Source organism: Nilaparvata lugens, chromosome 4 (assembly GCF_014356525.2).
Source record: "Nilaparvata lugens isolate BPH chromosome 4, ASM1435652v1, whole genome shotgun sequence".
Lineage (NCBI taxonomy): Eukaryota > Metazoa > Arthropoda > Insecta > Hemiptera > Delphacidae > Nilaparvata > Nilaparvata lugens.
Genome location: NC_052507.1, coordinates 50,399,156 through 50,423,471, shown reverse-complemented (window position 1 = coordinate 50,423,471; position 24,316 = coordinate 50,399,156).

Sequence of the window (24,316 nt, the reverse complement as noted above, 5' to 3'; positions counted from 1 at the left end):
ATCTACATAATTCTAATAGGTTCTGATAACCCATAATGATAAAATAGGTGTTCAATGAATAAATGAAGCCTAACAACTTTAAATATATTTCAAATCATTTAAGAATGAATTGATTCTACCTCGGTGCTAGTCAGCTTTACATTTGTACATGTATCATTGTATTGAATTATTAAATATTTGATGATTTTTGTGAAACGACATTTCAATCCTGGACTAGTAGTTCTATGAAAAGTAGACCTCGCGCAGTTATAAAACACAGCCTTGTCTCATACTGTTCATAAGAGTAAATCCTGTTTGTATGTTGTGTCGGCAAGATGTCGGTGTGAAAACGGCTAATGGCTGTTGGGGTTAGTGTATCAAAAATTTGCTAATATCAAAAGCTAATCTCCTTCAACACACTGGCAACAGGTCAGCCCGAGTTGAAAGCAGATAAAGGTCGAGAGAAAATACTATGTTTTCTTTCCGTTATTAATTGCATGCGTCATTGCATGCAATGAATAGTCAACACGACAGCTGATTTTTTACCAAGTTACATTGATATATTAATTGCATACGTTATTGCATGCAATTAAAAATCCACTCAACAGCTGAATTATTATGGATGATTCTATTCTGATTTTTACTGTAATATTGGCGTTCGAAGGAGACTTTACCCATTGTATTAACCTTAAAATGCAAAATTTCCAAAAAACCTTGTATATATGTCGAGGCACAATTTAAAAAGAAATATACCTGTCAAATTTCATGGTAATCTATTGCTGCGTTTCGCCGTAATTGCAGAACATATAAACATAAAGAGAAATGCAAAGCCGTCGACTTGAATCTTAGAACTCACTTCGCTCGGTCAACAAATTTAAATTTTAAGAAACCACAAATATCCTTGATGAAAAGGGGAATCAATTGCTATGTAGATTTGAATCTAAATGTCTAGGATACACTAAACAGTCCACTAAATTCATCATTTTTTCTCCACAGGAGAAACGTTTAAAGCTGGCATCAAATGATGTCACCACATTATTTACATATGCAAATTATATATTTATATATGTATGTCACGTGGATTAAAGGAGCATTGTTTGTCACATTGTTTGTTGATTGAAGGAAGATTCCATTTTACTATTTAAATAAATCATAATGTAATTTACTTATACACTTCGAGATTTACATAGTGATAATAAGTAGGAAATATATGGCAAACACTTCAGTTGCTATGTAGGCCTACTGTATTGTACTCTGTAGTGTCTTATTTTTCACTAAAGTGATGAAGTATCAGAAAATACTATTATTCAGCATTGTTATGTATTATTTTCAATGTCATTTTTTTCTCTTTCTTTTCAATAATTCAAAATTTGTTATTATTTAAATAAGTAGATAACTTAACTATTGTTTGTTTTTAATCTTATTATTTGTATTATTTTTTTGTATTTTTATAATACTTGATAGAGAGTTGAGTGTAAGAGAGGGTCGACTGCGCCCTAACTTCGCTCTCTAAGAAAAATAAAGGCAGTCATTCTATTCTATTCATGTCACCATAATATATATGTATATGTATTAAAAAACAGATGACATCCAATTTATTAGAGCAAATGGAATGCCTTCATCTTCATGTGTAGGCAACACACCACACCAACCTTGTTCCTGTGAGACTGACCTTGTCTCTGTGAGACTCACCTTGTCTCTGTGAGACTCACCTTGTCTCTGTGAGACTCACCTTGTCTCTGTGAGAACTTGTTCCTGTGAGACTGCCATTTATAAAAATACTTGTTCCTATGAAACTTGTCTCTGTGACACTAATATCGTTCAAAAACACTACTTGTCTCTGTGAGAACTTGTCTCTGTGATACGGACCCTCTAAAACTACCGTGTTTTTACTACATCCAACAGATATGGGGGTATCAAGATCCTGCGATAAATTATTAAAAGCTTCAGCTATGCAATTGGATATGTAACTTTTCCCTGACAGATTGAAATGTAAGCTGTGGCGGGTATGGAGTCGTCTACCAATGTTATATACATTCAGGATTTTCACATTTCTAAAGGGCTTGCACACCTCAACTATTGATCTGTTTATATTTTTTATATTGCAATTGATGATAGAATCAACAGGAAGGTCAAAACGATGAGGAATGTTAACAAGAAATACATTTGTATGTGTTAGACTCAGTAATAGTCTTTTTAGTATTATCAGATAATCTTCTGAGCAATGCCTATCCAAATCGTTAGTTCCACCCATGAGAACAACCATGTCCTTCTCCATTAGAGAACAACTTTCTTCTACGCAGCTTGATGTCGCCTTGTCGAAAGTGGCCCCTGGTTTTATGACACCATCCACTGTTCCACCGGTTGCGTCGGAGACCAAGTCCACCAGGAGTCTACCATGACTGTCTGCAAATATTTTTATCCTATCAGTTGCCTTGTTTTTTCCAGTCCATTTCTTCGGAGGCAATATGCGTGTCGCAAGTCTAGCGTTCGATGAATCCGGAGCTCCCGAACAGGAAGAAATTGAAGACTCGCTCCATGTAGTGCTCAGCTTATCAGTCGTGTTGATTTCCGTATCCGGACGTTTCTTGTCAGGACAGTTTTTGTTTTTTGATGATGCATTATTTAATTTCTCTGCTATCTCAACTCTGTCCTCCCAACGACGTTGCCTTGCTTCTAACACTTCTAGGTGCTTCCCATTCAGTTCTTTAAGGAGTTTAGCGCAGTCTGGACATGTTATCTTGGATTTTGTTTGAGTTGACATATTTACTTGAATCTTGGCATTTATATGATCGCCATTTTCGGGCTCCAAGAGAGGACTTATATTTTCATTTAAGCTGCCCAAGTTTTCTCGAATTGTGTCGCAATATTTATCATCACTAGATACCATTTTTAAATCATTATTATGAGATTGACCTAAACTTAAATCAATGTTGCTGGCTCTTAAAAGTGAAACCATTACATTCTTATCCTCTATTTCCTTTCTCAGAGAAATTTCACTTAGTTTTAGTTTTTAAATTTCTGTTTTTAATGATTCAATTTTGCTGTCTGCCACCTCTTCGCAGTGCAATGAGTTCTCAAAATCTAATTTCCGTTTATTTTTTTCCGCTTTTAAGGCATTTAGCAACGATCGGTTTTCCTCAGCCATATTATGAATGCATACCTGCAAATCATCATTTACTTTGATGGCTGCATCATATCTGCTTAGAAGAGAGGTGATTTCGGGAACCAGGTCAATTATTGCATCGTTCGAAAACTCATTACTTATAACTGAGAGGATACCATGCAAAGTAACCGCGATTTCAGCCACTTCTTCATTGATCAAGTCATTTTTAATAGTATTTATATGTTGCTGGGCCGTGCCAATTGCCTTCTCGCATCCGCTTCTTGTCCTTGTCATTTTTACCTTTTTCTAATCGAATTGAATTTTTAGACCGGAAAGAAAGAAAGGTTTTTAGAAGTGCCAATAGAGCTGCCAAGGCAGGGATGCAAAGGAGGCTCCTGAAGAAGAGGAAGGAAAATGAAATAATGAAATAGATTGGTATATGGAATTGTAATTTGTAATAGTTTTATGTTATGATTCTATTTTATATGACGACTATTCAAATGCACGACCAAAATAAGGAAACTGGGATATTAACTCGATTTGAAAAGTTTACAGTTCCAAGATTTGAAAAGTTTCTGCCAGCACTTCGAATTACAATCAAATGTTTTGATTGGCTCACAGTACCTTGTTGCTATGATACGCCGGCTAACAGAAATCATTCAACAGCTGATAGCTCGAACACAAGAAAAATGAACGGTACATAATCACAAGGAGAAATACGAATAGTCTTATCTAATCGCAAAGTGATTACTGTTTTTCGACGAAAACAGACACCTGCATACTAGCATTAACAGTCATTTCATTGAAACAGCCAAAAACTAACCTATTGAAACAGCCACTAAGATACCCTAAATCCAGCATCCAGCATCCAGGTAAATAATAAAAACTCACTGCTAATAATGAACACCTTGACACTTTACACTCGTTAATCACAGAAAATTGAGGAAATTTATGAAACAATATACTTAGACTTTGAATTAACTACGGAGCATTTTAGAATTGATTTGAACCGGGCAGTTCAGTCCTGCCAACCGCAGCGCCTATGTACATGAATTCAATATGCTACAGTGTATGTCTCATTGAGAGCACTGTCCTACGTTATTTCAAAGTTATAATATGTATTCATTGTATTTTATAGCTACCCTTGGCTTACAAGTGCATTAATGTCGACCGAGACATTCAATTTTGTTGATAGCTACCCTTGGCTTACAAGCGTATTTTCATATCTGAATTGTTATATTGATGTCTAACTTGACATTCAAATCATTGAAGGCCTATGTCGCCTATATTAATGTAATCAACATTGACAATTATTCCATTGTATTTGATAGCTACCCTTGGCTTGCAAGTGTATTTTCATATTTGAATTGTTCTATTGATGTCTAACTTGACATTCAAATCATTGAAGGCCTATGTCGCCTATATTGATGTAATCAACATTGATAATTATTTCATTGTATTTGATAGCTACCCTTGGCTTGCAAGCGTATTTTCATATTTGAATTGTTCTATTGATGTCTAACTTGACATTTAAATCATTGAAGGCCTATTTTTTTTTTTTTTTTTTTTTAAGATTACGTCCTAAAGACTCCAGTCATGGAGTATAAGACAAGTCATGTTATTACATAATAATTCTAACACTAAGTAGTTCAACCTAGTTTAGGTTTGAAAGGAATTCTTGTACACTATAAAAAGCTCTATCAACTAAATATTTTTCAATTTGTTTTTTGAAAATCTTCAAATCATCATTACTTTTCAAGATTTTAGGTAGCTTGTTATAAAATTTCCTACCAATATAATCTGGTTTTTGTTCAAATAACCTACTATTGTGACTCATTATATGATAATCTGCTCTGTTTCGCGTATTATACTCATGAACATCTGAATTCTGGATCACACCACTCGTTTTCACATGCATTACAACTTCATATACATACAAAGATGGCACAGTTAATAGACCAAGCTTTTTAAATAAAGGCCTACAAGAGTCTAACCTATTCACTTTCTCTATACATCTGAGTGCCTTCTTTTGAATCTTAAACACCCTGTCCATATTTTGTTGAGATGAATTACCCCATACTAAAATAGCATACCTAATATGAGATAGTATAAGTCCATGGTAAGCAGTTAACAGTAGTTTTTTATCATTCAGCCTAGCAAGCTGCCGCAGGACAAATACCCCAGATGATATCTTATTACATATCCTCTCAATGTAAGGATGCCATGTTAATTTCCTGTCCAATAAAATTCCCAAGAATGCTACTTTCTCTTCTTGGTCTAATTCATTTTCCTCTACAAACACATTTATTTCTCTATCCTCTACTGAATTATATTTACTTTTGAATTGTAGGAATTGACATTTCTTACTATTTATTGTTAATTGCCTTTGCTTCAAGAATTGGACAATTGACTGTACTCCAGTAAAAGCATTTATTTCTAGACTATCTAATCAATAATTGTTAAAGATAAGTGATGTGTCATCAGCAAACAACAGAGCTCTGTGATCTTTTAACTCTTTTGGTAATTGGTTCACATACAACAGAAACAGTAAGGGACCCAGAATTGAGCCTTGAGGTACTCCAGCCTGGACCTCCAGTTTTTGAGATTTAATTTTTACTATTTCATTCCCATCCACCTTGGTAAGCTCAACACACTGGTTTCTACCTATGAGATATGATTCAAACCATTTTAGTTCTATACCATTCACACCTACAGTTTTTAGTATTTCCAATAATATTCTATGGTTCACACAATCAAAAGCTTTGGATAAATCAAGAAATATTGCGGCTGCCTTCTCACCTGAATCTATTATATCTATTAGTCTTTCAACAAGGGATACTATTGCAGTCTTAGTAGATTTCCCTTTCTGGAACCCATGCTGTTCATCACATATGAAATTAATTTCTTCCAGGTGCATCAATAGCCTATTTAAAACTACTCTTTCAAAAATTTTACTTATTACATTTAGAATACTAATGGGTCTATAATTTTCAACTCTTTCAGAATCACCGCTCTTGAAAATTGGCAAAATTTTTCCTTGTTTCAGATCATCAGGGAAAATACCCTGCTCTAGTGAAGTATTAAGGAGATGCAATAAAGGGTCCAGTAATTCATTTTCACATTCTTTTAAAATTTTGCTTGAGACCTATGTCGCCTATATTAATGTACTCAACATTGACAATTATTTCATTGTATTTGATAGCTACCCTTGGCTTGCAAGCGTATTTTCATATTTGAATTGTTCTATTGATGTCTAACTTGACATTCAAATCATTGAAGACCTATGTCGCCTGTATTAATGTACCCAACATTGATAATTATTTCATTGTATTTGACAGCTACCCTTGGCTTGCAAGCGATATCTTAAGGCCACCGACGCCTATTTCAATGTGTATGACATTGATTTTGGAACTTACTTATGTTAATGTCAACCAAGACATTCTCATTCCTGAACCTACTTATTGGTATTAATGTCGATTACTCTAAGGTTATTTGTACTAGTGTCAATCAAGACATTCAACTATTTCAATATATAGAGCATTATCTACATCTCATTGTCATTTGTTATTATTCTTTTTAAAATCATTAACATTGAATTTTTCAGCATTAACTTTATTATTGTATCATTTAAAATTTTCTATTCTCAATTCAGGTATCATTGACAGTACCTTATCAATTGTTGTCAGTCTTCATTGGTCATTAGTGTCATTAATTTACATTCATTCAAATTTTGTAACTGCTTATTTTCTAACGGTTTTATTCCATATTGTAATAAAATTCATCAAAAGATTTTATTCGATTTAATTTCCATACACTTGTTTTTGTATGTGGCCATCTGCCTATTATTTTATTAATATTAAATCTCAACTTGCTTACTCATTTTGTCTTCTATTGGCATACTCCCAGCACTTCAAGCTATCAGTTTTTTATGCACAGAATTCAGAGATTTATTTTGTAGGTATTAATAACAACTATCATTTACAGTCCACTGCCCTGACTTTGGATTCTGTCACAGTGACTAGAAATTAACCATTCGTTCTAAATCATAAAAAAAACTATTGGATGAGTTTTTGTATTTGGAACAATGCTTGTTGTTATTCAAAGAACATTTACAATGTTTGACTAATTGGATGAAACATTTGATTATGCCACTGTATTTGCAGATAGGAAAAACGATGCCTGACTCACATACAGCTATCACACAAACCAACAGATCACGTTGCTAAAAAGTGACAACATCATTGTCGTTCATTCAAACAGAGAGCGAGATGATTTTCAACATTTGAGTGATATTTGTACTACGGTACGGAATTGCGGCCTGATTTACATTAGAATTTTCAACATTGTTGATGCCCATTTCACAGCTTGTTATCATTGTTATTCTGCTTTTTGCTGGTTGCAGAACACTGGCTTGCTACTCATTGTTCAGAGCAATCCGCTTAGCTATGTCCAGCCAGAGTTTAATTCTATATTCAATGCAAAATATTCGAGGTTTCGAAAACGTTCTGTTCTTGAATAGACGCAATGTGGTGGAATGAGTATCATGTGTATCAATATGATAGGAATGTGTTGGTGTGTACTTTCTATGGATGAAAACAGTTCGGATTACCGTATCAATGTGAATTCAAGTTTTTGTCAAACAGCAAATGATATGATTATTGATATATTTATCACACTATGTTACGTTTTAGAAGCTAATCAGTGTTAGCAGGAGGTAAAAAGATACAGTATTTTAATTTATGCAACAATAGGCTATGCATAATTATATAAAAGGCATAAAAAATACACCTTTATATTTTATAATTTTCCTAGCAATATAATTTAATAGCAAAAGAGACATTATAGTAATAAGGTAGAATGGAAATAGGCTATTAAACAAATTATTCAAGAGAAAGGTAAGGTAGGTACATAATAGATTGCTTCCGATAAAACACAAGATATGAAAATATTAAAGATGAAACACATTTGAAAAAATGCAAAGTTGCCAATGGATGTGGATTTCATGAATAATTCCTATAGTCTCCTGTGTGTTCTCTAACTGATTTTGGGGTGGGGTTTTCGAGCAGCCAATACGGCTTGGCTGTGAATTTTTTGTCTTTTGTAGCTTTAATATCATAAATATTTGATACGGTAATGATAATCAATGCTACAATATAATTGAATGTAAAAAGTAGGCCCAGATTAGATATTGTAAATAATCAAACTATGCCGCAATAAGCATCAAAAATGAATAATCCGAGATTACAGTCCGCAAATAGAAGATTAGAATGAAGGATTGAAGGATGAATTCGTAATGTGGAGGGAATCCCAGGAGCACATCAATGTATTTTTTGTTGTCATTGTATGGCCATTATCAAACAGAAAATTGTGAAATTTCATCACTCAAGTCATTTAGTTTGGTGAAATCCATTAAAAATATAGCCAATGAATGGAATCGCCATCACAACCAGGGTTGAAATTCACATTTCAAACAAAATTATGATTACCTATAATCTTCGAGATAGAGTGAGAGAGAGAGAGGACAATTTAATAATAAGATCCACTTGAAACTGTCAGCATTGATGAATAGGATCATGATGGTTCACTTTCTCACTAATTTAGTGTTATTTTATTTTGAGCGTCATTCAATTAAAATAACATATATTGGCTGACTCATTGATGACGACTGTTAATTGACAATTTTCAGTTCAAACTGTCTAGAGTAAAGTCACATTACTCTATTGGATCCCGTATTACATAATTATGGAAATTAATAATGAAAATCATAGTAATAATGGAAGTTGATTGATAAATTATCTGTTATTCTCTATAACACACACTATTGAATTAATTGTTTTGCATGTCTAGATTGAGATGAGGCAATTTGATAAATGTGTAATGATAACGTTGCTAGCTAAGAACGGGAAAGTTGGGTAAAATAGATAATTCATTTATTCTATTATCAATATAAATAATTACAATATAAGATTATACAATATTATGAAGTAATCCGGTGTAACTTTGTGTCCCAATTTTTGGGAGTTGAAAATTAAATAGCTTGCAATCAATACTCAACTTCAAAGAAATCACTAGCAATCTTTTTTATTGTATTCTGCAATGTTCAAAGAGTATTTTCCGATATAAAAAGGAAGTAGGTACTTTTCTTCACTTTAATGGAGGTATTTTTAAGGTGAAAAAAGGAGATAGTTAGGTCAGTTCCACATAATTTATTTGAACCAAACTTAAGTTTATTGTTGGTAAAATTGATTTGTATACACGATGGAAGAAAACCAAAAAGACAAAGGAAACAAACGCAACCCATGGAAATGAAGTTTCCAGAGTGTATTTGTTAGAGGAAGAAAGTATCAGGCATCTCTACCAGCAGCGTTTGAATTCTTACATCCAGAACACCCCAACAGAAGAAGATATTCAAATGGAATGGACCAATATAAAGAATATAATGGTAATGAGTGCAAATGAAGCTGTTGGTTGCAGAATGAGATATAGAAGTAGGGAGGAATTAAATATATGGACAGAAGAGATAGAGAAAGCAATTGAAGAGGAAAATAAAGCATATAGGAGATACTTGGGATGTCAGACAGAACGTAACAAGATCATTTATCGGATTGCTAGGAATAAGGCCTCAAGAATTGTGAAAAAAGCTCATCAAGAATCATAGAATAGATTCATAACAACTATTGAACACGATTTACATGGGAGACAATCGTTGGCTTACAAAGTGATGAAAGTCTTGAATAAGAGCCAAAGAGACAATGTGGAAGTCGATTGCATTGGAACAGATGAATGGATCAAACATTACAAAGAGCTTTGGTGTGAAGATGTAGAGCCAAATAGGGCTGAGACAATCTGCGAGAATTGCTGTGTTGATCCAATCACGTTAGAAGAGCTATCAGATGCCCTAAAAAGTATGAAAAATCGAAAGGCACCTGGTTTGAATGGGATAAATATGGACCTGCTAAAGTATAGTGGAATACTTTTGCACCTTAGAATTCTACACTTCTTCAACATGTGTTGGGAGAGACACCCAAAGAATGGTTGCAGTCCAAGGTGATATCCCTATTCAAAAAAGGAAATTGATCAGACCCTCAAAATTACAGAGGTATTAGTCTTTTGGATGCAACATACAAAGTATATGCAAAAATAATAAACAATAGACTGAAAATAATAACTGACATATTACTTCTGGAAGAACAGATGGGCTTTAGAAAGGGTAGATCATTCTCTGATGCAGTTTTCTCCTTGAATCAAATAATTGCGAAAAGAAGGGAGTATAATCTTTCACAAATGGATTTTATCGATTTCACAAAGGCTTTTGATTCAGTTAATTGCAGCATGTTATGGTCAATTCTTGAATCAAGAGGATATCCCAAACATATCATTCAATCTCTACAGAGCCTCTACATGGATACTACAATTCGTCTGCAAGTAGAGGGGGGTTTGACTAATGCCATTGGCATAAACAAAGGGGTTAGACAAGGTTGTTGTATATCACCGACTTTATTTAATATTTATGTTGATGACATGTTACACACATGGAAAACTTTAGTGGACTCAGGTATACAGCTCTCAACCCATAGTTTTGTAAATTCAATTATGTATGCAGATTACTTAATGATGATTCAGAGGAATGAAGATTCCTTACAAAAATCAGTTTTCATGTGAGACAGAGTTGCTGAAAATTACAATTTGGGAATATCAGTTATAAAAACCAAATCAATGGCATTCAAAGGAAAATATCCAATAAGAACCAAAATAGAATTGAATGGAAAATTAATAGTACAAGTGAAAAATTTCAACTATCTTGGTAATCTCAACTATCTATTTCAACTATCTTGTAACATATGATACAGATATTGATGTATACAATAAAATGTCAAAGTTTCAGAAAATATGTGGCATTATACATAGAAACCTCAAAAATAAAACAAGACAAGAAACCAGAATAAAGTTCTATAATACCATTGCAGTTCCGACTCTCCTGGAAGTGAGAATTGGATTCACACACTTAAAATGAACAGTCAAATTCAAGCTGCAGAAATTAGGTTTTTAAGGAGTGTATTTGGCTGTACTAGAATTGATAGAATCAGAAATACTGATATAAGACAGGTTTTATTGGTTGCTCCTCTACATGAGAGAATTATTCAAAATAGACGCAACTGGTGCAGTCATTTGGATAGAATGCCACCTGGAAGAATTCCCGTTGTAGTCCAGAACTGTAGACCTAGGCTACAGGAAAAAGAGATGTAGGAAGACCAAGAAAGAGATGGGTACCGGAACAGGTTAATTAATAAACCTAATCCCTGAAGTGAAGATGTGAAGATGACTCAAGTTTATTAGTCCAGGCAATGAATGCTCAAGAAAGGGTATAGAGGGAAATGTTCGGAAGACAATTTTTGACAACAATGTTTTGTTGGGGTAGTAAGGAGATAAACATATCAAAAGTCCTCACCCATACCCCCTGTGCTAAGGGGGTGGGTTGGTTTAAAGGTACAATTTTTGGTTTCTTGCATGAAACTCAAAAACTATGTATCTTAAGGACTTGACTGTCCTTAACAAAGGACAGTCAAGTAACAAATTAAAGCTTACATAATTTCCTACGATGTTCATTCCGAAACTTTTTCATATCTCCTCTAGTTCTCGAGATATCCGCTCTTGAAGGTGTGACATTTTTGAAAAAACACTTTTGCCACCAATTTTTTTTCTATTTTTGCTCTAATAACTTCTTAAAAATGATTGGAAAAATCCATATTGATCATCAGCTTATAGAGCATCAAATTTTCTTCAATTTGATGTAGAATTTCACACTTTTACGAATTTCCCTACTCCTTTTGCAGCAGCTTTAGTGTTAAGTGAGAAATCTCCATTTTGCAACAATAGACCAATTGACAAAGGAATTTGGAGGGAATGTTTTAAAAAATTTTTTCGACTTTGCAGCTTTGTTGAGATTAGTTGAGAGGAGAACATATCAAAATTACACATTCCTATCTCATTTGCTAAGGAATGAGGGTGGTTTAAAAGTTGTATTATTCAGCGTTTCTCTTCCACGCTCATATCTTGAGAACAATGCGTTTAACCGACATAACCAACTATCCAAAATAGAAGCTTCATAAATTCTCTACACGTTTTGTTCAGTGGAATTTTGTGATATTCATAACAGTTCCCAACATATTCGCTCTTGAAGGTGTGCAATTGTTAAAATAGCAGGTTTGTATGCAATGATTTGCTCTTTCAGGGCTTATCTCCCAACAATGCATCATAAAAAAGTGATGATTATCATAAGTTTGAAGAGCATTGAATTCTTTTCGAAATGATGTATTTTTTCAACTATTTCAAGTTTCCCTTTCATTGTTATGGCAGCTTCAATGAAGGGGATGAAATATTCATTCCTACTACCCTCAACAGAACTGCGGGGTTAAACATTTTCTTTCTCAACTTTTCCCTCTATAACCTTTCCTTGACTGGATTATATGTGAAACTGACAAACTAAGTGTTTTATGTGAAACTGTCAATATCATTTTTATTTCACCTTGATATGGAGAAATATTCATATTTTTTTTGAAAATAAGAGACAATGTTAACCTTGGGTTGGGGCTGACTGTCCCACTTTGAAAAATATATGAATTCAAGTTCATTTTGAAGGCTTACACAAAGTGAAAGCAACTGTTAACCTTTGTAATGTATAATGACATTAAAAACATGGAATCCACCTCAAAAATCACAAATTATTTATTGAAAATATACCAGTTTCTGCTGCCCAAAGATCTTTTGTAGCGGCGAGACATGTTGGCTTCAACTGCAGAAGCCAAAAATGAATATTCAGAACTTATAAATTTCAAGAAAGGTTGATATTATGTTCTTTCAGATATGATACGTATGCTAATCAGAGTATTTATCATATTTTGTGTGACATTTCCATCATAGCCTAGTAGGCTTAGGGTAAGTGCAAAGTTGATAGGGAATTCAAAAGTATACATTGATTGAGTACTTTATTTATGTAGATTACAATATTCATACTGGCTTATACACTTATATACAATAGCTTACAATACAGCAAAATTATAGATGAATTTACATAATATAGACTAAGAAAATAATTATTGGATTGTATATGATATGAAAAAAGCAAATAGTATATATAAATATATATATATAAATATATATATATATATATATATATATATATAACAGGATACACACGACACGGATAGATTGAAAACTTACATTTTAACAAGAATTTTCGGGGGCTGGGCCCCTTTGTCAATCAACCAGGAAGTGAAGTGGTGCAGATTTGAACATTCTAATTGTCATGACCACAGAGACGCAGTAGAGATGTTGTGTAGACCATAGAGCACAGACGAACGGAGGCGCACTGATTGAAGGAGCATTATGGGATTAGTTGGTGGGCCATGATGGGTTATTTCAAATTTGAGTGGGTTATGGATAAGGAAAGGTGTAGATTATGAATTGATAGAAAAGAGGAGATTTGAAATTAGAAATTCGAAATGAAGTAGAATAAAATTAGAAAATGGAATTATAGAATTGAATTGGAATTAAATTTATTTATTTTTTTATTGAAAATCTATTGGATGGAACATCAGAAGAACATCCAGTCAATGCCGCTCCCGAGACAGGAACTCCCATTTCTCGCACCATTGCTCAGATGAAAAACCAGCAGATAACCATCAGCCATACACCTGCTTCCGTGCCAGATATGAACACCCTCCTGGATGCAATAAAAAATGTGAGTAAACAATTCCAACAGTTAAATAGGGAAATCCAACAGACAAGGAAGGAAGTCTAACAGACAAATAGGGAAATCCAACAGACAGGGAAGGAAGTCCAACAGACAAATAGGGAAATCCAGCAGGCAAGGAAGGGAAATGAACAGGGTTTGGAGAAACTGGATCAAAGGTTGAAGGGAGCAGCGGAGGAAAGCAGGACGGTAGCATGGCAAAACGAAGAGAAATTTCATACAATAAAGATCAGTATTGGACCAGTGATTGAGCCCATGCATGCGAAAGCAGTCATACTCGAGGAGGAATTCATCAAACAAACAGAGGAACATTTGACAAAGATGAGTGACCAGCCTTCCCGAAATATCAAGACTGAAGTCGCACCGCACCCCGCAGAATGCCAAGAGGAGCCGGACAACCAAGGTCACAGTACATCCAAGAAGAGAACCGTCTGATAGAGTTTATTTACACCGCCGTCATATTAGGCTAAAATCTTACATCAAGCTTTCTACCAGCATGCAAGAGAAAAGAAAACCATCAAGAAGGACCTACAACCACCGGCATGTTAGATTCAAATACATCAAACTACATGTCACTGGCCGACAAAGAGGAAATACATTTGAAAGAATTGATCTACACCACAGACATGTTTGTTTTAAGCCAAGTTTAATAAAACAGATAGCCGCAAATTGGAATTGGACCTTGGATAACACCAAAATCAAATCTAGATGGGGGCTTGAGGAAGAAACAATTTTGAATTAACTTGGAAACTATATTTGTGGATTACATCAATTATCAAACTTTTCATAATCACAGCCTACCTATCGAATCACATCTTTGCAGGCTGGCACCTTTCTACTGCAGCCTAATCATCAACATAACCTAACTTCACCACATCTCAGCTAATAAGAAAATATCATCAATCCACATCAAATGAAGAAATTATTATCAACTTTAAGTCAAGAGAATAAAACTAAAAAACAACTTTGAGAATTACCAACCTGATCAAGCCATCCGCCTCGTGCTACAGTTGCCACAGAAACAACAGCCTAGCACCATCTGCCCACCTAAAAAACAGAAAAAAAATCTATATTATCAACAGAAAATATTTGCAAATTGGAAATAAGATGGATTTAGTATTGAATAGGAAGAAAGAAAATAAACAAGATTTATTCAAATAAATGCGTAGAAATAACCTCAAAATGTGTAATCAATGAGGAAATCGATTAGATCCAAAGCCTGTTCAATAATTCTTCTTCACACCAGCCAATGTGTGATAGATCCCAAAGCAAATTGTATCAAAATACAGCAATATCGTTATAAATTATAGTAATATCTGTTATTTAATGTAAAATTATAAATAAAAATGCAACCAAAAAATATATTATTTATGTTAAATTGCACAAAAAGTATGCATGTTATAAATGCTATCTAAATGTATCTCCAAAAACTTAAGATAACTAAATTCTTGTCCTTAAATATAAAATTTTATTATTATTGTATCAAAATATTCTTCTTCTTCTTCTGGCATTACAGCTCGATGTGAGCTTTAGCCTCTCGCACTAGAGCCCTCCACACATCACGGTCACATGCCTTTCGTCTCCATGCCACAACTCCCATTCTCCGGAGATCATCCTCCACTTCATCACTCCAATGATTGCGTGGCCTCCCTTGTCTTCTTCTACCCTCCATCCTGGCCTTATACATTGCTTTTGGCATTCGTTGGTCCGCCATTCTCTCAACATGACCAGCCCAGCGCAATCTTTGCGATTTGATGAATCGTACCACATCCTCACCCTTTAGGATTCCATTCATTTCATCATTTGACCGTCTCCTCCAGACTCCATTGTCATTGATGCCTCCATATATGCGCCTAATAATCTTCCTTTTGAAAACTCTCAGTTTGGTGGTATCAACTGCAGTTAAATTCCAGGTTTCTGAACCGTATGTGATTATTGGTCTTACCAGTGTCTTGTAAATTTTGAGCTTGGTTGCTCTAGATAGTGAACGAGAGGTAATCAATTTAATATTCGCAAAGTAGGCACGATTTCCAGCTATCAATCTCTGTCTTATCTCGTCACTCACTTTATTGGCACTATTCACGTCAACACCCAGGTATGAGAAATGCTGTATGCTTTTAAAGGACCATTCTCCAGCTTCAAAGACATTTACTCTTCGAGCAGCATTATTTCTTGTTATTATCATATGCTTAGTTTTTTCTGCATTTACATCCAGGCCCATCTCCTTCCCTGCCATCAGGAGCTCCTCGAACATACCTTTCAGCTCCCTTTCGTTTCTGGCAATGAGTACAACATCGTTGGCATTTGCACAGATTTGTCTAGATTTGTGAACAATGCAACCTGTGTTGGTCACACTTTCCAGTACCTTTTGAATGGCAATATTAAAGAGAGTTGCTGATAGAGCATCTCCCTGCCGCACTCCTCTTGACAGTCTGAACTTTGACCTGCATCTACCCTCCACAAGTACTCTGGCTCTAGCATCATCCAATGTCATTTGCACCAACCTCACAAGCTTCTTGGGTACTCCTTTTTGCTCCATGTAACTGTAGAGGCTATCTCTGTTCACACTATCAAATGCCTCACGGAAATCCACAAAGAGCATGTGTAGTTCGATAGAATGTTCATATGCTTTTTCCATCATCTGCCTTATAACAAAGAGTTGGTCCACGGTTCCTCTTTGCTTTCGGAAGCCACACTGATACTCCCCTACAATTTCCTCTGAGTAAATACTCAATTTCTGCAGTAGGAGATTTGAGAAAACCTTATATGCCATATTAAGTAGGGTTATTCCTCTGTAATTAGCACAATTCATTTTATCTCCTTTTTTATAAATTGGGCATATCACACCTACCTTCCAGCTTTCTGGCAGTTCTTCCTCATTCCATATTTTCACAATTATTGCATGGAGCTCTTTAGTTAATGCACTTCCAGCATTCTTTAATAATTCACTGGTCACTCCATCTTCAAAATATTATGAAATGTAATTCAAATCAACAAAAAAAAAAAATAATCTTGAAAGCACAGCATTTGTAATCAGCATTGATATAAAATCACATCAAGTGTAACCCTGCTTGTACACAACCTACCAAGTGGTCAAAAGAATTGCTCAAATCAAGTGGTAGACAATTGTTAGGTCACCAAAGTTAATCATGTTCTCACCTAAATATATGTAAAAGCCCAGACAAAGAGTTGAAACCTGTAACATCTTAAATAATGAAAATCCATATTTGTTGCGAATATCGCTAGAATCCCAAGAGGATAACATGTTGAATTTTTTTTTGTTATATTTGTTATAGTTGTGGGTCTGCTCGTGAGCCACCCTTGAATGGAAGTTTCAAATTTGTTCAATGAAGGATCCACAGAGACCTCATTAATTGTATTTAGATTGTATTCAATGAGAGGAACAATCAATATTATTTATTTTTCTCGTAGCCAAAAATGCATGATATATTGTTTTAGTGTTAAGTGTGAAGTTTTTAGAAGTCAGGAAATAAAATGGTGTATTCATCACAATATCGGATTTTTCAAATAGTCATTGTTTCGACTTGTCTTCCAATAACCTATTTAAAATATCCTGGGTGCTTTTGTGTGATGAATCTTTTGAGTAAATCTCATGAAAGGAGAGAATTAACTAGAAAAATTATAATTACCCTTATAAAAAAGAAGGTTTACCAAACAAACAGTTAGCACTTGAGTGATAAGGCTCCCTTATCAACAGCTGAGTATAAGATAAGAGTACTGTTTTGTACTACACATTTTTTCAAAGAATTATTTAATAAAATTATAATTATTTTGCCAATTAAGTACAAACCATTTATGAATTGCTCATTGAACTTTTGAAGGTTACACTTTTGTTTACAATTGACCAGATGTTTTGTAACAGCTCAGACACAGCTGACTGACTCAATATTATAAGTGTCATGCCAGGTTTCAATGCAAGCTATAATATTATTTCTAAAATTAAGAACTATTGAAAAAGGATAAAGAATTTCATTAAAAAAATAAAATGTATTATTGTTAAAATTATTTATTACTCACGAAATTACATTATAATGTTGAATGTTGTAGTAATGAACAAGGTGATAGCATGAATATTGTAACACTGACAAGAGCAGCAAAATTGATTATAACAGTTTCGAATATAATAAGAATTTTATAGAAATATTAAATTATAAATTATTGTTTCAACTGAGTCACATGGTGAATGAATCTCTTTGGCAAGCCTAAGCCAATCATATGTCATAGAAATGGCACCAAAAGGGATGATCGTTTGAAAGCATCATATATTAATCTGTTATCAGCCAGCAAACTTGCCTTACCATATATGCTAGTGCATGTACACTGTATAGGGGAACTGTATATAGAGAATTAAGCAACTTACAAAATTATACAAATTAAGTTACTATTGTAATCAAAGGAATTATATTTTACTGCTTGCCACTGATGTCATGCCTACGTCATAACCATTCTACCAATGGTGAATTTTCATGCAAATTAATTACACAGAGATTCCAAGAAAAATGTTCTAGCCAAAGGCTTAGAAGAAGGCAGCACACTTCCGTTTTAAAATCCTCACTGTTAAGACCTTGTTAAAAAGTTACCAAAGACCTATTAGTGAAATTTTATTCAATGTTTTGTATTTTTTATCTGTGAGCCAATATCTTAGGCTAATTTATCTATTATTTTATAAAATTATTCATCAATCGATTGTTCTAGAAATTCAAATTCAATTATTCCCTAATTCAATTGGTGAAGGAAATATTTAATTAAAATTCCACACAAGCTAAGACCGAAGCCTGGACCAGCCACCGATCATACAAAATTTGATCTAAAGGAACCATGACTGCCAAGAAGATTCACGTGAGTTTTAATGTTTGGGGCCCCAATCTTTGCTTTGAAGAAAACATAGTGCAGGAAAATATAAAATTTTCTTCATTAAAGTAATGGCCACGCCAACAAGCGCTTATAATCATCAAGATCCTAGATTTTATATGGTATAGAATTTATAAGAACTTGTAGTTGATTAACTATCCTCCACTGCCAGAACCACGACCTTGAGTAATTTTAAAAATCTTTTATAATTTGTTTACATTATTTTTAAAAAACTGTTAAATTTGTCAATTATAAAGTCAGTTGGATCATGCATGGTATCACGCCAGCACAAGCAAATTTCTAGCTATTTTGTCGATGTTAAACTATTTTCAATCTGTAATCTAAGCTTCAAATCTGCACTGTCAAATTATATATTTTATTATATTATATTCCCACTTTGTCAATTCGTCTCCTGAGTTCGATTATTTCTTAAGCCTGTCAATTATTGTGTCTGAAACGTTCTATATTATCAAGAACCAATCAAATCAAATCAAATCAAATCAAATTCTTTATTATTCCAAAATGCACAGTTACAAAAAATATGACACTTGAAAATTGGTTACTGGAATACCTCTACAAGACTATACGTCTGTGTGTAGGGGTGAGTTCTCGGTTGCCAATTATTATCAATATAATGAAAGGAATATGAAAACACAAGTCTGGAACAACACAAGTCTGATTGATTGTAGAGAACAGAACAGCGACATATGAAACTATAAATTAAAGAAAAAAACGGGACTTCTCAGATCCATATGGGAGAAAATGGGAAAATTAAATCATTATAACTAGACTTATAACTTAACTAAAGTAAGACATATTTTAAAAAAGGAAAAGAGACCAGCGGACTCACAGGACTCATCTTTATGAGAGCGATTTTCCTTGTAAAATTTTTAAAAATATAAAAGGAGTAGGATAGCAAAAATTGACCAAACTGAGCTAAAGAAGAAAAAGAAGAAAAAATAAAGGATAGGTTTTAGTGCATATAAACAGAATGAAGCAGGCTTTCAGACATTTCCCACCCCAGGCAGTAGAGCCACCTCTCGACCTTGCGCTTGTAAACAGCAATACTGCATTCGAAGTCTCTCATCTCTGCAGGCAGATTTCGATATACCATCTGAGCCAGGTAGAATGGTGTTTTCAGCTCCACTCCGTGAACCACCTGCGGCGTCGCAAATCCATAATTCAATCTATACCGAGTTGGATAGGTATGGAGAATTTCTGGAAAAATATTATGACTATTGTTCTTAAGGTAAATTAATAGAGATTTTATATACAATTGCCTTATGTTTAAAACAGGAAATTCTGAAAATAGTTGTATAGTTGGGTATCGGTATTGTTTGTTCAGGGCTGTTTTAATTATTTGTCTTTGCGACACCGCAAGCGGCTCCAGGAGAGAAGGTGACAGTCCTCCCCAGATGAGAATACCGTACTGTATGATAGACTGAACGAAAGCATAATAGACAGTCTTACAATGTTGCAAGCTCAGTACCTGGCTCAGTTGATTGAAAGCATACAACAATCTTCGGAGCCTCTGCTTTATAAACTGTATGTGTGGACTCCAATTTAAGTTGTAATCAATTACTATGCCCAGATACTTGTATTGGTTTACTCTTTCTAAGATTTCACAGTTGCACACGGTAGAAGTTGGGTCTCCACATGAGTGAAGTTTCATGACTCTGGGGCCTGGATCTTGCTGACCACGGGTTACAATAGGCATGTACTTGGACTTACTCGTATTTATGGTCAAACAGTTATGGTCGAACCAGCTTCTTATCATAGCTAGGTCGGTTGTTGCATTTTTGAACGCCTCATCCCACTGCCTACCTGTAGAAACCACCGCTGTGTCATCAGCAAATAAAAAAAGTTTACTGCTGATGTTCAGCAGCGGTAGGTTATTGACATAGATCAAAAGAGTAGAGGCCCTAGAGTACTTCCCTGAACAACTCCGTAATCAACCTTTTCCAGGCCACTCATATTATCATTATTTGGACATATTGAAACCTGTCCTGTAGATAAATCTTGAACCACTGTAAGGAGGTCTGTTTGAGTCCAATCATTTCCAGTTTTATCATGAGTTTCTCCCTATCAACAGAATCAAAGGCTTTTGCCAAATCAAGGTAAGTAATTATCAATTTATTTTTTATTTTAATATTTCAGTAATATGTTTAGATAGGTCAAAAAACGAGTCTGAACAATTTTTTGATTTTTGGAAACCATATTGTGATGTTGATAAAATATTATTCTCGGTCAAATATTGCATTAATTGGTTTTTCACACATCTTTCTAGTATTTTTGAAATTATAGCCAGAAGAGAGATTGGACGGTTATTACTGTAATTGGTTTTGGGGCCAGATTTGTAGATAGGGATAACTTTGGAGATTTTGAGTACATCTGGAAATTTGCCTGTTTGTAAACTCAAATTAATTAAATAGTGAATAGGGTGTATGAGTGAGAGCACGTTTTCTTTAATAACTCTTGCAGGAATCCGGTCATGGCCTGGTGCGCTGTTTCCTCTCATGCTGCCAACCACCTGCTTGAGTTCTTCTTGTGTGACACATTGAAACTCAAACCGAGACTCGACAGCATGATAAGAATCGTTTACTGCTGGCTCACCCCTGGGAGTAATACTATCAGCCAAACACCTCCCCACAGAGGAGAAGAATTTGTTGAAGCCATTACTAACATCTGAAACACTATGTTGTCCTGTGGCTTGCCCATCCTGTATAAGCACATTTATAGGGAAAGAATTTTTCTGAGTAGGTCTTCCAGATATTTCATTTACAGTTGACCAGAATTTTTTGGGATTGTGGGAGGCTTCATCTATTTGTTTTTATAATAATTGTATTTTGCAAGTTTAATCAAGAGTGGAGTCTATTCCTGTATTGGAGAAATTCGTTTTTCAAGCTGATACAGAAGGGTTGTCTATTCAATTTCTTTTTTAATTTATCCCGGTGCCTGATAGATTGAATTAGACCAATGCATCAAAATTAGACCAAATTAGACCAATTAGACCAAAAAATCAAGTACGATCATTGAAATAATTGGTTCAACCTGGATATTGGAACAGATCTAAGTGGATGTAGTGTGTGGGGTCAGATCGAGATTACCAATTCTCTGTCCTTACCTGCTCATATATCAGCTTTTATCTGTGACCAACCTTGGCTTGGGAGCGAATTTTTCGACTGTATGGCAGATGCAGCTGGAGATAATACAATTTCCTACAATAGAGCATAAAGCCCGACAAGACTCTGTTCTCGAAGTATATTCCGAACGATCTCTGGTCCTTAGTACCCTATCTTAATCCTTCAGAGCTTATTAGAGATGTAGTCCCATAGATTATCTACATCAGGGTTTTTGCCAGACCTGTATGATTTTGTATGCTGTTTCATCACAGGTAATAGTTTTAAGATATCCATACTCAGTGTTTAGCGTAGTGGTCGAAATTTTTATCATTATACAATCAGTCATAAGAAGAATCAAGGGTGAGCGAGTGTTTATGCCTCCCGCGATTCAGACGATTGTATCGAATCTTGTAGTGACTCAGTCAGTCTGGTGTTCACTTAGCGTCCACGCACGCATTTTCAAATTCCTAACCTCAATACTGGGGACTCAGTACAAGATTCGTTATACGTGTGTTGACTTAACCTTGGCGGCGATAGTAATTCCCCAAGAAGAGCTTCACAATAGTTATGGTACTATTGCAAGACCAGGACTGGAAGCAGCTCCAAGCACCCAAATATAAGCCAATTCTTTCGTCTTGACATATATGGAGGGTCTGTGGGAGGGAGAGTGGCAAGGACTTTGACTTTGAAGCATTATACAAAGTTCTTGTTGTGTTCAGAGCCATGGGTGGGAATGGGTAGGTTAGTATTATTTTCAAAGGAAGCCCTGTGATTGTTGATCCGGAGGTTTAGGGCAGTGGTGGTTTCAAATTAGAAATCCAAAATATCTCTGAAATCCTGGAATATCTCTGAATCCTCCATCAACTTCCTAGATGTGAACGTAATCCTTTCCAACTCCAATGCCTTATCCACCAATACTTTCACCAAATCCACCCACACTCAACAGTTCCTACACTTTGAGAGTTACCATCCCTACCACATCAAAAGATCCCTCCCACGTTCCCTCTCAATCTGAGGCTAAAAAATTTGCAGTGATCCCCACCACCTTGACCAGTACCTCAAAACACTCCACTAATCCCTCCTGAAATGTAACTATCCTGAAAGGTTGTTACAGAAACAAATCTCCTCCAAAACAGACCACATCAACAGACCACTCTAATCCAACCACAAAAAATCCTACAAACTCCAAAGCTCTGTACTTCCCACTTCCCTGGAAATGAAAACCTCAAGCCTGTCCTTAAAGATCTGTTCCATGTCGTCTCCTCCAATCCCTCCACCAAACACCTTTTCCAGCAACGACTCCGTTCATCTGTGCTCTATGGTCTACACAACATCTCTACCGCGTCTCTGTGGTCAGAGAATGTGGCCGAGTTAGAATGTTCAAATCTGCACTTCACTTCCTGGTTGATTGACAAAGGGAAAGGGGGCCCAGCCCCCGAAAATTCTCGTTAAATGTACGTTTTTAAGTGTTTTCAATCTACCCGTGTCGTGTGTATCCTGTTTATTTATATACTATATATATATATATATAATATATATATATATATATATATATATATATATATATATATATGAGAGGCATGTGAAGCATCTATCCTCCTACCTTCAGAGACAAATTTGAAATCATCTTACAATAGTTTGGATTACCGTATTTCAAGATATCTCTAACAAGCTTGACTATTCGAAAAAGCCTTTGATCGGGAAGCTTTAATGATGAACTAGCAATGTGGGCTGGGGTGATATGATCATGGCGTTGGAGAGAGTAGACGAAACGTAGACAATAATTTTGGCAACGCTGTAGTTTATCATTCAGAGTGACTTGCATATCGTTAAGAACAGAATTACAATACATTGAATGTGGGAAGATGAGAGATTGAACCAATAATAATTTAATGTTTCTAGGGAGGTTATCGTACATTGCCGAGAGTATTAAAGACATTCATTGATAAGATCTTTCTATTAATACTAGTAAAACCCTCATTGAGAACGTAAGACTGAGTGGGTGAGTTTGAGCGAACTAGATTGAGTTGACTGAAAGGATGCTTTGCTCGGGTCGTGGTTGGAGGGGTATCTTCCCCTAGTTGGTGAGTATTCCTGCGCATTCACATTGAACTGTTTTGTTGTTTCAGAGAGGAGCACTCTGTATCAAATCCTCACTACAAAATTTTCTGATCATTTATTGTGACAACACCGAAAAGTTTAGAATTCTTGTAATAATCTGCCGCATTTTTTAAAACATATTCATGAATTTTATACATTTCATCAGTAATCAACGAGGTATAGGAGCAACTTTGATAAACGAGTGAATCGAGAGGATAGACACCACACTGCCCTGTATAAGCGTAAATTAGTTTGGATAATTTTTGCAATCCCGTGTGAAAGAAATTACAGGAAAATAGTTTAAAGTTTCAATTGAAGTAGGAACTGCTGTTCATTAGCCCTCCCTTAGTGAAGTAAAGGTAGCCTACTACCATAGAATAATCA